Source organism: Marmota monax, unplaced genomic scaffold (assembly GCF_021218885.2).
Source record: "Marmota monax isolate L192 unplaced genomic scaffold, Marmota_monax_Labrador192_F-V1.1 WCK01_AAM20220418_F8-fsc00003, whole genome shotgun sequence".
NCBI lineage: Eukaryota > Metazoa > Chordata > Mammalia > Rodentia > Sciuridae > Marmota > Marmota monax.
Genome location: NW_026694084.1, coordinates 35,547,240 through 35,561,775, shown reverse-complemented (window position 1 = coordinate 35,561,775; position 14,536 = coordinate 35,547,240). Strand labels below are relative to the sequence as shown.

The window sequence follows — 14,536 nt, the reverse complement described above, 5'->3', positions numbered from 1 at the left end:
GTGTACATAGGATTTGGGTACCACTGTTACTATCTAGAGCCCCTGTCTCTATCAAACCCTCCGGATCCCACTTCTCCCTGTGCACTCTCCAACCCCCCATGATGAGAATTATGATTTTGTCGCTACCACTTTTGGTACTTGATCTAAAAGCAGAGATTTAGCCTCCCCTGGACCACTTCCTTTTTCCCCTCTTGCAAACACCATTTCCCATCTATCCCCTCTTGCCAGAGCTGCTTTCATGAAGCCTAGTTTGGACTGGTAGAAATGGGGATATAGGCATCTCCATCAGTCCCCACACTGCCTAGCATTTGGGCACAGTGGGTGTTGTGTACATTGAGGTGGCTGCTATATAGATCCCTCTTCACGAAGGGATGCACTGCCATGGTGTTTGAGCCACTTCAGTGTTTGAGGTCACCTTTTTCAGGGTGCAGGGTAGGTAGTTTCCTTTCTAACATACAGATCTAGAGATGCTTCTTACCTGCCTAACATCCAAATCCCTAGCTAGTCATAGGTATATAGGAGGCTTTCCTATATACCTATGGTCTTGAGACCTCTCCAGTTCTCCCTTGCCAACCCCATATTCCTCTTTCCTCTGGCCCTGATGACTTCCACCGCAAGACCCCATCATGCTGTGGTATTCTTTTCTTCTTTCTCCCTTGCTGTTTCCCCAGCAGGAGTGGCCTTTCCTACACCCCCTTACTGGAGGAAACTTGTGTTCATCCTTCCAAAGTCTAGTGAGTATTTCATGAATGAAGAATGACCTAAGACCCGGCAATCATCCTCCTAAGTATATACCCTGGGAAAATTCTCATAAGTATCCATTAATGGTACAGGTAAGGAGGTTCCCTGTAACACTATCCATGGCAGGGGGGACTTAGAGGAACTCAGGTGTTCATCACTTGTAAAATGTGGTGGATTCACACATGCTATGGATACATATCAGCCAAACTCTTGATCCTAAAAATATAGAGTTGGGTGACATAATTAAAGGTCATTGATATTTATAGCATAATACTGCTTGTATAAGTTAAAAATACACAAACCAATATGAATTTTTACAATGATACAGAATGAGAGAAGGGACAGAGAATGAGAACAGAGAAATAAAAAAGAAAAGAATTGCCATGTACAATGGTACACACCTGTAATCCCAGCAGCTCTGGAGGCTGAGGCAGGAGGATCACAAATAAATATAGCCTCAGCAAAAGTGAGGCACTAAGCAACTCAGTGTGACCCTGTTTCTAAATAAAATACAAAATAGGGCTGGGATTGTGGCTCAGTGGTCAAGTGCCCTGAGTTCAATCCCTAATATCCCTCCCCCCAAAAGAATAAGATTTCTCATGGTTCAGTGCAGGGACCCCCAGGTGTAACTGGGGCAGATTCTCAGGAGGGCTGTTGACACTTTGCAAGCACACATTGGGAAAAGCAACAGAATTTTGGTATTAGCATGCCCTCATTTATACCTCTAGGCTGGTCAGGCCTAGAACGTTAGTTACATAATGACCTATACACTAATCATTAATAATAATGTATTTTTATTGTATTTATACTCTTCAAAAACTAATGTCAGCTTCAAATCAAGAAAAACATTCACTAGCACTTAAATAGGAGAACACTTTCCTTTTTTATGTTTATTGGTACATTTTCAGACTATAGGCCATTAAAAATAGAAGTTCTTTGTCCCCTGTGTCTTATTTATTCTCGGAAAATAATTAGAAGGTCAAAAATAATATTAGAAAGGTCATTGTCAATATTCTATTAGAGCACTAGCTTTTAGCCCAAATTGCCCAAAATAGCCCTGCTCCCAGTTTAGACCAGTATTTGTTCCAAATTCTAAACCCTGCACTGAGATGATTCACTTTTAATTAGCATGCTTTTTAGTGCTTCCAAGGTAATTGCTAGCAAATTTGCAGTTTATAGGAAATAAGTATAAGGCTATTTACTTCTCCCAAGAACTTATTACCAAAAGGTCATAATGATGTAATTTGATGTTGTTGTAGAGTTCTTTTCCTCACTAAATATTTACATCAATAATATGTCTCTTTAAAAAAAAATCATTCCATGTTATTTCTCCCATTACTCAATAGTGACTCAGGACTTTTCAGTGTTTGTGAGGCACTAAAAGCACAGGCTTTGGATTTAGAAAACCTGGGGATGAATCCTGCCTTCCCCCTTCCTGGTCTTTTGACAAGCTTTGACCTTCCTGCACTTAATTTTTCTCAATTTCAAAATGAAGAAATCCCCCCTTGTGTTGTGATGTTCTATGAGTTTACTCAACAAAATATCTGGATCCCACTCCCAAGATTCTCATTCAGTGGTTGGTCTGCAGCATGGCCTTGGCCTAGTTGACAAGCTCCCCAGACATTCCTGTCTCTATAGCATAGCCAAGATTGTGCTCTGTTGTCTTCGGGAAGATTTGAGCATGGTGCAAGTCTAATTCGGAGCCTCCTGTACTGCAGAAGGCCACCCCTACATTTGGAGACCATTGAACTCTGAATTCCAAAGTAATGTGTTCACTCATGTGCTAGCAAAAGTAGCTGAAAACACTCATGAAAATAAACAGAAAGGATAAGCTTCTAACCATTGCCCAACCTTTTCTGTGCCAACTAGGACCCTGTGCAAGGCTCACACACAGGATCATGCCCTAGCCAAATGTCTTAGTCATCTGTGCTTTAAAAAGAGAATTGCAAATGGCTAGGGAGCAAAATCCTGAGATAATAAGGTTAAGAGGTCTTAATTAAATCAGACAAAACAGCTGGAAACCCTTCCCTAGAAAACTATCATTTTAAACAATTAGAGGAAACCACTATCTCTCACTGTTATTTACTAAAACGTTAGCAGTTAGGTTTAGCATTTGATTTGGGGTATAGTGGAGTTGCTAAAAGAGGAGAGAAAACTCTCTTTTTAATATGGCAGTGGCAATCTAGGCAGTGAGGTACTTAATAAGATTTTTATAGCACTTAGTGTCAAATCGTATTTATTGCTGTATCCCTTGTCAGGGAACACAGTAGGTACTTAGATGCATAGATAGGTAAAAGAAGGGAGTAGAAGCTCTTTGTGGTCCTTTAGAAAAATGGCTTCATTTTTTCTTTCTTTAGTTGTGCTGAGGCTTCTTTTTTTTGCGGGGCAGGGGGGCTGGCCTCGACTCCCAAGTGTGTGCCACTGTGCCCAGCATGCGGTTTATTTTATATATATATATATATATATATATATATATATATATATATATATATACATACATACACACACACATATACATATTTTTTTTAAATGAGGAAACTGAAGCTTGGAGAGACATAGGTAGGTCCCAAAAGAGGTCAATCTTTCTCTACCCCTGAATGTGGGTTGGCCTTACAACTTGCTTTGGTCAATGGGAGAATTTGTGTACTAAAGTTTCAACTAACATGAGATAAGTTGAGACTTAGGAAATAAATTTACAGTTTATAGGAAATAAGTATAAGGCTTTCCCAGTTGAAGTCATCCCAACCATCCCGGAAGAGGTGGCCATGACCAGGTGCTGCTGACCAACCCATAAGCAGAGATTCAAGAGAGCCAACCAAAGCCAACTAAGAACTGCCAGCTGAGACCAGCCCAAATTTTAACACATGGAGGCTTGAGTTGAACAAACAGTGGTTATTTTAAGCCACTGAGTTTGAGAGGGTCAGCTATGTACCCCCTTGTCACAATTACTATATATGATTATAACAACAGCTAACTGATCATAAGTGTATAGAAATAAGGAAGGTTTGATTGGTAAGTGCCAAGCAACATGCTTAATATCTTTTCTAACATAATCCTTCCTTACAAGTGCTATGAATATACAAGGATCCTTGTTGCTTTAGCATGAGGACACTGAAGCTTGAGAAGATTAAATAAGTCTTCAGAAGCCACACAGGTAAGGAATGGTTTTGGAATTTGAATTCAGGCTTGTCTGCCCCCAAACCTAAGCACTTAACTACAGTCTGCATAGTCAACTGAAGAGCAAATTACAGGCCCAACAAGAGATGCACATACAGACTGTGCAGCTAAAGAGGCAATTATTGTTTCTCTTCCAATTTGTCTTACAGAAAGAACTGTCAAATCCTCCACAGGAGGAAACAGGTTTTCCATGGATTTCCAAATCCTTAAAGAATGCCTGTAAGTTTTATATTGATTCTTCTTGTACAGGCTGGAAGCTGAATTACAACCACGATGTAATTGTTTTTCTCTCACTTGGAAAAAAGATAGAAATAAGACATTGTGACTGTTGACTATAGTTTTCAAATAAGTTCTGCTGATATTGATGTTCATCTATCTTAGAAAAATAAGTTTTAAAATGTTGTATCCCATGAGCAGAGCTTATTTCCTTGTAAGAAACATCTAGTCATTATTTTCAAATTTGTCAACTTGTGCCATCTCAGTCTTTAATGTAACTAGTAATGGGTGAGGAAAGGGCTGTCTATTAAGTTTACCTTGAATAAGATAAGAGACTTATGGCTAGATATTGTCATTGCTCATCATATTACCTTGAATCTTGAATGAGGGGCATGGAGTGTTAGAAATAAAAGCAGAGCACTTTATGCCCTTAAAGCAGAAACCCAGTTGCAACCAAATCCTACTTACAGCCATCAAATTGGTAGACAGGGGTGGTAAGCCTTCTTAGAAATATGGGTAAAGAAACCTCACAAGCAAATGGCTGAAATCAACTTGAAGAATTCTGTTGTTGTGTGACACAGTTTTTATTAGAGAATCAGGGTCAATATTGTAGTTAGCACTTTAAATGATCTATATTTGTGTACTAGAGTTTCAACTACAATATTTGTTTTTAAAGCACAAGAATTAGGCATAACCAAGAGAAAGGAATTTCAAATGTTTTTGGCAAATCGCATGACCAAACTGCTTTGCTACATTCATAAACATGTACTGTGGTTCTGGAGACATCAGAGAGAGCAAATCTCTCTCACTTTGAAGGCATCTAATGGAAGAGAAAAAGACACAACTCAACAAGTGAAGCTATAAAGTCAAAACACTACATTTGCTCAATTCTAAAATGCAAATCTCCTCTAATCATAAATTTACTGACTATAATAATAAATTGTTTTCAAAGCTAGGGAAGTTGGTATGACTGAATAATGGAGCAAAAACTATCACTCCTTGTCCAAGTTCAGGCTGGAAATACTTCTAACTGATGTCAGGCGGAGTGATTTTGCTTTCAGTGATAGGAAATTCAATTAAGCAAAAAATAAGATAAAACAAACAAAACCATAATGTTGTGAACTTAAGCAGATGCAAAGTAGAGTTAAAACCCTAATAAGACAGTCTCCTATGCTCAAGATCTATTTATTATTTTTACAAGTAGTGACATTATTCATTTCTTCCTAGCTGAATATACTGGGTATAAGAAGCTGCTAATTTCTAGACTGCCCACTTCCACTCCATCCAGTGAGGGACATACAGGAAGCTGTGGCCTGAGCCCAGCTTCCTGGAGCAGGGATGGTGTCCTCCTTGACTCTTGAACTCTAGCCCTCTAATTAATCATCCTAAGGCCGATTATTTTCAGAATAAGAAAAAAGTATTAGTTTGTGAGAATCTTCTGCCAGCAAAGAGGTCCCTGAGCAATGGATAATCCTGATAGGGGCTGAGATGTACCACAATGTCGCTGTGTAATTGAGGGCTGGAGAATTCTGCTTGAGAGCATCTCCTTTGTTACAATCACATTTTAAGTTTTTTTTTTCTAGGTATCAATTCTTCCCAAGAAAACAGTAATGAATCTGTCACTTCACCAAATGAATCAAAATCAATTAGTAACACCTCCCAGTACTGCTCTTCCAGGTATCAAATAGAGTCTTCATCTAGAAGTTTATACTGTGCGCTCTTTGTATACCTCTGCAAATTTCTTCCTTTTATTTAGAAACCTGATCATACTACCATGTGCAATCCTTTTGAGAAATTCCACTAAACTTGTTTTCCTTGACAAGACGCTGGAACTCAGTTCCAGGAATTAATTCACACCACTTTTGAAGAATAAGCTAATATTCCATACGAATCGGCACAAACAATGAATGGTTGAGTGAAGCTATGAATGTTAAAATCATATCTCATGAGAAGTACTCATGTTGCTGAGGATTTTACACTTCAGAGAACTGTCATTGCCATCCACCCAGTGCACATCCCTTGGGGCACTCCATTTCAGCTGAGGAAATACACTACCTCACCTTCCCAGGGAAAGGATAGTTTCTTAGACTTTGGGGGGAAGGCAGGAAATTCTGATGCTATAAGCGCAGGTGTGCTCTTGTCACTCTGTCACCATATTTCTCTCACTGACTGGTGGACAATATGTTGTTGGATCTTCCCTCTTCATGGTAAAGCTTCAGAAAGGAAGGAACCGCTCAGAGAATGGACAGGGCAGCACATTCTCCTCCATTCTCCAGCCATGGCTGCTCTGTCTTTCCTTTTGCTTCCAGAACCCTGGTCTACAGCCCACAAGTTAAAGGACTCTTCCAGTCTAAAGAAAGGAGTAAGAGCACAGCAAGTGGAGGAGGGTCGGGATTTGTCTTCTTGGTATGCCCTCACTGCCAAACACAGAGGGTTTTCCTTGCATTTCCTTTAGCAAGATGGCGTCTCTCCTACAAATCCTGTTCCCTCTTCTCCCCCTTCAGAGAATCATTCCAAATAAATCTTCTGTTAGACAGCTGAAGCACACATTTAATTCTTCTGTCCCTATCCTAGATTCACTAATCGTCTTGATTTGATTCTTAATCTATATTCTTATAAGAAAGAATGTACTGATATGACCAGTGCCAATCCTTGCCCTTTCTAATGGTTGTAGTTCTCATCACATGTACATCTAACTCACATACTATGGCTTCCTATGTTTTTAATTGGGGTGAGTAAATTGGCCAGGGCTTTCCAAGGTATAGCAAGCACAGTCACAGCTTTGTTTTTGTAAAAATTGCCAGCTAGTATCATACAACCTTATCTCTATGACCACTGCGAACTGAACAAGATTTTCATTCATTCATTAAAAAAAAATGTGTTGTGCTGGGGATATGGCTCAAGCGGTAATGCACTCACCTGGCATGTGTGGGGCACTGAGTTTGATCCTCAGCACCACATAAAAATAAAAAAATAAAGATGTTGTGTCCACCGAAAACTGAAAAATAGATATTAAAAAATTCTCTCTCTCTCTCTCAAAAAAAAAAATGTGTTGAGTTCTTTCCATATACCAGGCACTCCTCTAGGTGCTGGGACAGAACCATTGCTAACTCAGTGATTGCAATGTGGCAACACAGACAGTAAATAAGTACATGAAAAAAAAAATTTAAATTGTGTTAAGTTTTTAAAAATATATTAATGGAATTCTCTGCTAAAGAAATTAAGCATTGAGATGTATTTATTAGAGGTCAGAGAGGCCTTTCCATTCATTGACTTACCAAAGATGGGGTGGTATGAATGGTTCATCACAGATGTAGGATATTAAAGGATGCAAGCTTTGTAAAGAACTTAACAACAATAATAAGACCAATTAAAAGCTATCTGCTTTTTATTATCACCATGTGCTGGCTATTGTAAGCAATATCAGTAATAAAATTACTCTCTGAAACAGTCTAATTAGTTTAGTCCTAATCAGTTTCTGTGGTTGCTGTTGAGTTCTAAGACTTGATATGTAATTAGTACATTTTTATTACTTATCCCTTAATAAACATAATAATCGATATGGAAGTTACTTTGGAGAACTCCTAATTATAACATTGGGCCTTGACACAGATACATATTCATTCTGACAGTGGGTTTGAAGTGGTTCTGAGCTTGTTCAAGTTTGATTCTGATTCAACTTCTCTCATGAAACCCTATGATATAACATATGCCTGCAATTAAAAAGTAGATTTGAAATAAACAGTGATAGCACTATGACTAAGAAACAGAACTTGAAGTACTTCCATGTTTTGTGTCAACTTGAAGCTTTTATTTGTGTTTAAAATTTAAAACAGATAATTGTGAACTGGGAGGCATAATTTAAGTACAAATTTTTGTTCATAAAGGAACTATTTTACTGATTTTGAATAATATTTTAGGTAAAAATTACTTGATTGCTTTAAAAGAAAATTGATTTTATATTTGATTATAATCATTACAAAAATATTTTGTCATACAGAGAAAGAACATGTTAAGAATTATTTAGAAAACAAACACATGAGATAACTCTGGGTCTCCTTGAGATGGGCACCTGCCCAATAAAAATCTACTTCCATCTAGAGAGTGAGATTGGGACCATGTGTATTAATCAGGGTTTGCTACAGGAATAGAATCAATAAGATGTATAATTATAAAAAGGAGACTTATTAGGTTGGCTCATGAATCCAGAAGCTGGATAGTCCACACACAATAGCTGTCTGCAGGCTGGAGAGCTGGAAGAACCAGTAGCTGCGCAGTCCAAGAGGCTGAAGCCCCAGAACAAGAGGGATCAGTGCTGCTGGCCTAGTGGGAGACCTAAGGTTTCTGGAGAATCACTGTCAGATTCTGCTTTGGAAGAGTGAAGAAGCGAGAGTCCAACATCCTCAGACTATCCCAGTAGCAATCAAGAACAAGTTCAAGAAGAATGGAGCTTACATCTGCTGCTGCTTCCTTATTCTTCCAACTTTTATTCCATGGAAGCCATCATCATATTGGCCTTACTGCCCATGCTCAGGGAAAGTCTCCATTTCAGTTGGCTATCCCACATGTCAATCATTCCTAGGCACACCCTCATTGACACACCCATAAACCTCTTAATCATGGCCACATCTTAATCCAATCAAGTTGATAATTCAAATTGACTCTTACACTATGTTCTAGAGAGGTCCATTCTCTATCCAGTATTTGAACTGGGGAAAATGAGAAAGTCAGATGTTAGCTGTAGCAGTAGAAATGAACAGACTTGTTTGAAAAATTATGGAAATCTAAATAATTTACAGAAGTCTCCAATTGGGAAAGAGATAGGTTCTTGAGTTTGGAGGTTAAATGATCACTAATAACAATAGAAAGTGCATTTTTTAACTGAATAGTTTACAAATAAATGAAGGCAAAATGAGATAGTGAGGAAAGAAGGCCGAAGGTCTAGGAGACTGGCAGTAAACCATAAGGAATCCAACTAAAGAAGCCATTAAGTTGGTCCAGAAAACCCCCAAGGGTTCATGATAAATGGCAAATGAATTCCCATTTTGCTATTAAATTGAGTCTTGAACTAATTGTGGAAAATCTCAGTGAAGTTTGTGCACTTTAAAATGGCACCATCAAAGCAAGCTTGGTGGAATGCAGAGGCATGAACATAAGGGACCATTAGATGACTCAGATAAACAAGCCCAGCATGAAAAATGAGCTATGGGGAAAGAGAAGGGAGAAAATGTCACTGGTTTCTGTTGATATGAGTGTTCATGCACCATGGAGAGGTTAAGCCATAGGATTTTACATAACTAGGCAGGCGCCAGAGTTTAGACATTTGAGAAGTCAGTTTTAAAATGATTTAATTGCAAGTTTTTCAAGAATGGTTTTCCTCATAGTTATTTATTCTAATATTAAATAAAATTGTTCTTAAATACTGTAACCAGTATTTACTAGTTTTATAACTGTGCTAACAAGAAAAAAACATATCTTCTAAATCATGTTAAGATATATTATGCTAATAAATTTAGTAGAGTCTCACATAAATCATCTACAGTTTCTAACTGCTGTTATAATGATGTGGGCTTGTGGAAAGCAGCTTTTGTTTGCATTAACTAAGAATCTTTGGAGGTTCCAATATTTCCAGCTGGAAAATGAAGTACAATCTGTCTAGTGGAAAAATTATGTTTTTAAAGGACATGTGTGCCAATTACAGAGAATCTGGAAAATGAAGGAAAGTATACAGAAGAAAAGACCGGTTATGTCTAATCTCCTCACTCCTACTCAGAAGTAAGATTTTCTCCTTTTTCCTTCCAGTCTAAATACTCAGACTTTAGTATCAGGAGATGTAATTGCCACAGACTTCAGAGAATCCTAAATGTGAAAAAGACAACAAATGTATTTTCATTAGTATTAAATTGATCTTTCCTTTCCTGGCTGTAAGTTGCATGTAGGCAGTAACCAAATCTGCATTTGCTTATTATGGGACCTGTGGCATCCAACAGCACCTAGTTCAGTACCTGACACATGGTCAGTGTTTTCAGAATGCATGCTATATATCAATATGGGTGCTAAATGTCAATCAACAGAAACCAAGTCTGACTGAGAAGGGGTGTTGTTAGAGGTGGGTTTTGTGTTAGCCAAAAAGGAATTTAGTAAAAGACAACTGAGTAAATCACAGAATAAGTAGGAAAGTCTGAGGTTTTTAGCTCAATGTCTATACAGCCAAGTCACATGAAACTGGCTGGTGCTGCCTGCAACACTGGTAACAGTTTTGTCCTGAGCTCTTCTCTCTGGCTCTGCACACTGCTGTGATTGCCTCTGGCAGCTCAGGATGACTTCTGCTACATCTGCTGTCAACTGTCCCAAGCAGACATGCGGAGAGGTTCCTGCTCCTTTTTCTTTTTCACCACAGCTTTACAATTCAAAGTTTGGTATGGGTATGTTTGATGGGCAAGCTTGAGATAACTAGCTTATAAAGTTAAAATGCTTATTTAGCTCACAGTTTTGGAAGTTACAGTCCAAGATTTTTGGACCCATTGCTCTGGACACCTGGTTGGGTGTTGGACAGCAATGGTGGGAAGCATGTGGCAGAGTAGCCACTTACCTCATCAAATCAAAGAGAGGAAGAGGGAGAGGTCTGGGTCCCACAGTCCCCTCCAAGGACATGCCCCATGACCTCAGGACCTCCCACCAGGCCCCACCTCCTACAGGATTCACCAGCTCCTAGAGCACTCTGGGAACTGAGCCTTGAATACATGGATCTCTGGGAGACACTCAACATTCACACTACAGCAATTCTCCACACATAGGAGGGTTTGGATCCTAGACAACCAGAAATCATGACAATTGCCCACTATGTGGCGTCTCAACATCAAAGGTTAACTTTGTTTTCCTTGCATTTTTACTGTTATACACAAGATCAACCAATTAATAGAAACCTCACTAATATTATGTAAGTATCACTTACGAAATTGAAAATATTCTTATCTCTGCCCATAAAGAAGCCAACACAAAGTCATCCATTGCTAAATCCATCTCCAGGATTAGAGTGCCATCCTGATTCTAGTTGTCACAATCCCATCCCAATAATTCTGTATGCTATGGAAATAATTAGGGAAGTTATCACTCATATGTCTTATAAAGCACAGGGGAGGACAGAGAACAAAAATAAAATTAGCCAATGTATTTGGATACATGCAAGATAATGAGGAAAGAGTGCCAGTAGGTGCTGAGTACTAGTTACTGTAGCTGTTTATAAGACCACAGTGGGGATTGAGGAGTTCTCTAATTCTCCTTTCCTGTTGCCTTTGACCTCATCAGCTTCCAGCTGTTGGAGGTCCTCTAATGGGTTGAGAGAGCCAATTTTTCATCCCTGAGAAGTCCTACTTGCCTACATGGGTTGCTGTCACCTTCCACTAACATTTACTGCCATATTGGGCTACACTTAAGAAGCACCACAGCAGATCTGCTAGACTTTAGAGACACCCTCCCTTGTCCCTACTATGAGGTAAGCAATCTAGGCTTCTTAATTTGTCAGAATGAATCACTCAAACAATTCCTTAAAATTCTTTTCCCCTAGTTCCTCTAACAGAGGAGCCAGAGTAAGCAGATGGTAGCATTGCTTCTCGTCAAAGAAAATAGTGTCGTGTATCCTAGGAGAAATGTTCTTCTCTTGGACAATAAATTTTCTAAACCATTAAAGTCCAAAGTTGTGAAAATAGAATGCAATGTATTCTGGGTATAGATGAAACAGACTATGTCTTATTATTATTATCTGGCTCAGAGAATCTACTACATTTTATATGAATATCTATAACTTGGCCTTGCATAAGAAAGCAACTGACATTATAACAGAGATTTTGTAAAAAGCCTCCCATTGTTCCAGAAGGCCACGAGTCCTTGAGCAACAGGTATACGAAAAGATTCCTTAAATATATTACTTTTTCCCCTTTTACTATAAAATGAGGTTCTCATGCAGAAGCAATGTTGAGTGCAATACTGTGATGATGAATAAGGCATTTGGAAATTCCATGGACCTGCTAGAAAACCTCTGTGGTCAGGGAAAACTTCTGTTTCAGATTTTGGAGTAGAGAGGGCACTCTTGCTAAGGGGGAAGATAGAAAAGCAAAGTTCTGGCGTTTCAGAAAGCAGAGTTGGGGGTGGATTCTGCCTTATCTCCAGAAAAGTCAAGTGTTAAATAGATAAATATTGATGATTATCCTCTATAGAACAAGCTAGTTAGGAAAGCAAAGCAACAGACTGATCCAGGATTGAAACTGAAAGGTGATGTCTTACAATCCACACTGCCCCCCAAACCTAGTCTCCCCCTTGTCTCCAGCTCTTTGCTCCCAGAAGCCATATGGATTACTTACAGAGACGGATAAGGATGAGGAATAATCGTGGCTATTTTTTGCAAATAATGTACCACACAGGCTTACCCACCAGGACATAGTTGGGGTTAGGAACCTACAACTCACTTTTACTGGGGCAGATTCATTTCAGCACATGACAGAGAAAAAGACAAATATGCTTTCTATAGATAAATTGGTGAAGAAAAAAGGCTAAGATGTGCATTTTTAGTTCCTTCTTCTAAACTCCTGAATTGTACTATTCCCTTGGGAAGAGTGAGCAAAGGTGGTGAGAGGCCAGCTGTGTTTCTGTAATGTAGGTCCCTTTATTTAGAAGGAAACAACAGGTACACAGCACACTTGTTCCCTTTTATCAATATTACTAAGCCTTTTTTTTTTTAACCTCTTGCCTAAAGAGGCTAAAACTATCCAGAGGATGATGTGTCATTTATCCTATGGCTTTGTCTAGTCAAATCTTTCCACCCTTGAAAACATAATTAAATCTACCTCAGCAAGAGTTAATTTATTCTTCATCCTCCAGGCAAAGAGAACAGGAGGGGAAACAGAAGCACAGAGATCACGGGGGAATTGCAGATTATTCAGTATTGCTGAAATGAAGAGGGGGAGGTAGCAAAAAGAGTCAGAGCTGACTTAAGGAATTTGAGCTATAGTCAGCAGACTAGTCCTAGAGAAGTCGATTCAGAATCCTGCAGGGCCTGCAGGAGCTGTCCAAGAGAAGTGGGTCATTGGGACCTATCGCAAACTGAAGGCCGAAAATGTGCCCCAAATGGCAGCTCTTACTCATGTCCTGCCGACTGTGGCCATATGGAACTGTGGAAGCAGAGATACCAGATTTTCTTATTTTCCACAAGAAGCTGGAAATACAAATTTCCTGTGAAATTTCACAATTTTTAAACATTGCCACTTCATTTCCTTTTGAATTACTGACTAAAAATGTTGGTGAGTTTGAGTTTCCCCAGTGGAGTATGTCTTTGCTAGACTAAGGAAAGTCATTAGGCACTTTGACTTGTCACACTCAGTGTTAGTTTGTCCCGGTATATACCTGTGAGACCTTCAACAAGTGCCTGACATTTCCTCCACAGTAAAGCTTGGGGGAAGACTTTGCCTCAGGGTTGTCATGAGCATTCCACACTGGAACAGTGTCTGCACCTAGCAAGTCGTGGGGTCATCTCATGAAGAAGCTGGTTGTGTTTCAGCATTGCCCTCAGGGAGGTTGTGGTCTCCCCTGGTAGTCCTTACTGCTCCCCACACCACCTCACACCGTCACTGTCACCAGTCACTCTTAGTCCTCTGGGGGAATAGGTCACAGAAGTCAGACGAAATTCCATGACTGCTAGATTATTCAGGGTTCCCCCAGACAACAGAACCAATAAGATTTATTCACTATTTATTTTAAAGAATTGGCTCTCACAATTCGCAAAGCAAGTCAGTGAGCTGGAGTCTCAGAAGAGCCAATGGATGGTGTTGAGTTCCAGCCCAAGGGCAGGAGGATATCAGTATCCCAGCTCAACAGACAGGAAGACTGTTCTCTTGCTCAGACTTTCAGTTCTACTCAGGTCCTCACACTGGGGAAGACATAGTACAGTCGGTCTACAGACTCGCATGTTAATCTTATCCACAAACACCCTCACAGACACACCGGGAATAATGTTTGACCAAACTCTCATAACCCTGTGGTCCTGTAAAGATAACACAAAAAATCAACATTAACACTTGCTTTACCTGGTTCTGCCAGAGGGCCAGGTGCCAGGGTGCGAACATGGGGTTCAGGGACACAGGAGCTATAACAACCGGTAACCTGGGTTCCATGCTTGCTCCTAGCACATCTCTGCTCCTGACCTACACTTCAGATATGAGACAGCCTGGAAGGCCGGCCTCTCAGGGCTCATCATCATCTCATTGTTCCTCCCTTTTATACGTTGCCAGTGGAGGGCATGATGGATGATTGTCATATGATATCTTTGGGGAATCTGGGAGTTGGTTGTTACTTTCACATTTTTGCTGCATTTTTCTACTCTAAGGAGTCTGCTGGCCCTCACAACTGT

The 14,536-nt window shown here is 39.6% G+C and overlaps 1 pseudogene; it reads right to left on the bottom strand.

Moving 5' to 3' along the window:
* Nucleotides 1-5,691: 5,691 nt before the first annotated feature.
* On the bottom strand, nucleotides 5,692-14,300 carry LOC124107051 (cell division cycle protein 123 homolog; annotated as a pseudogene).
* Nucleotides 14,301-14,536: the final 236 nt, after the last annotated feature.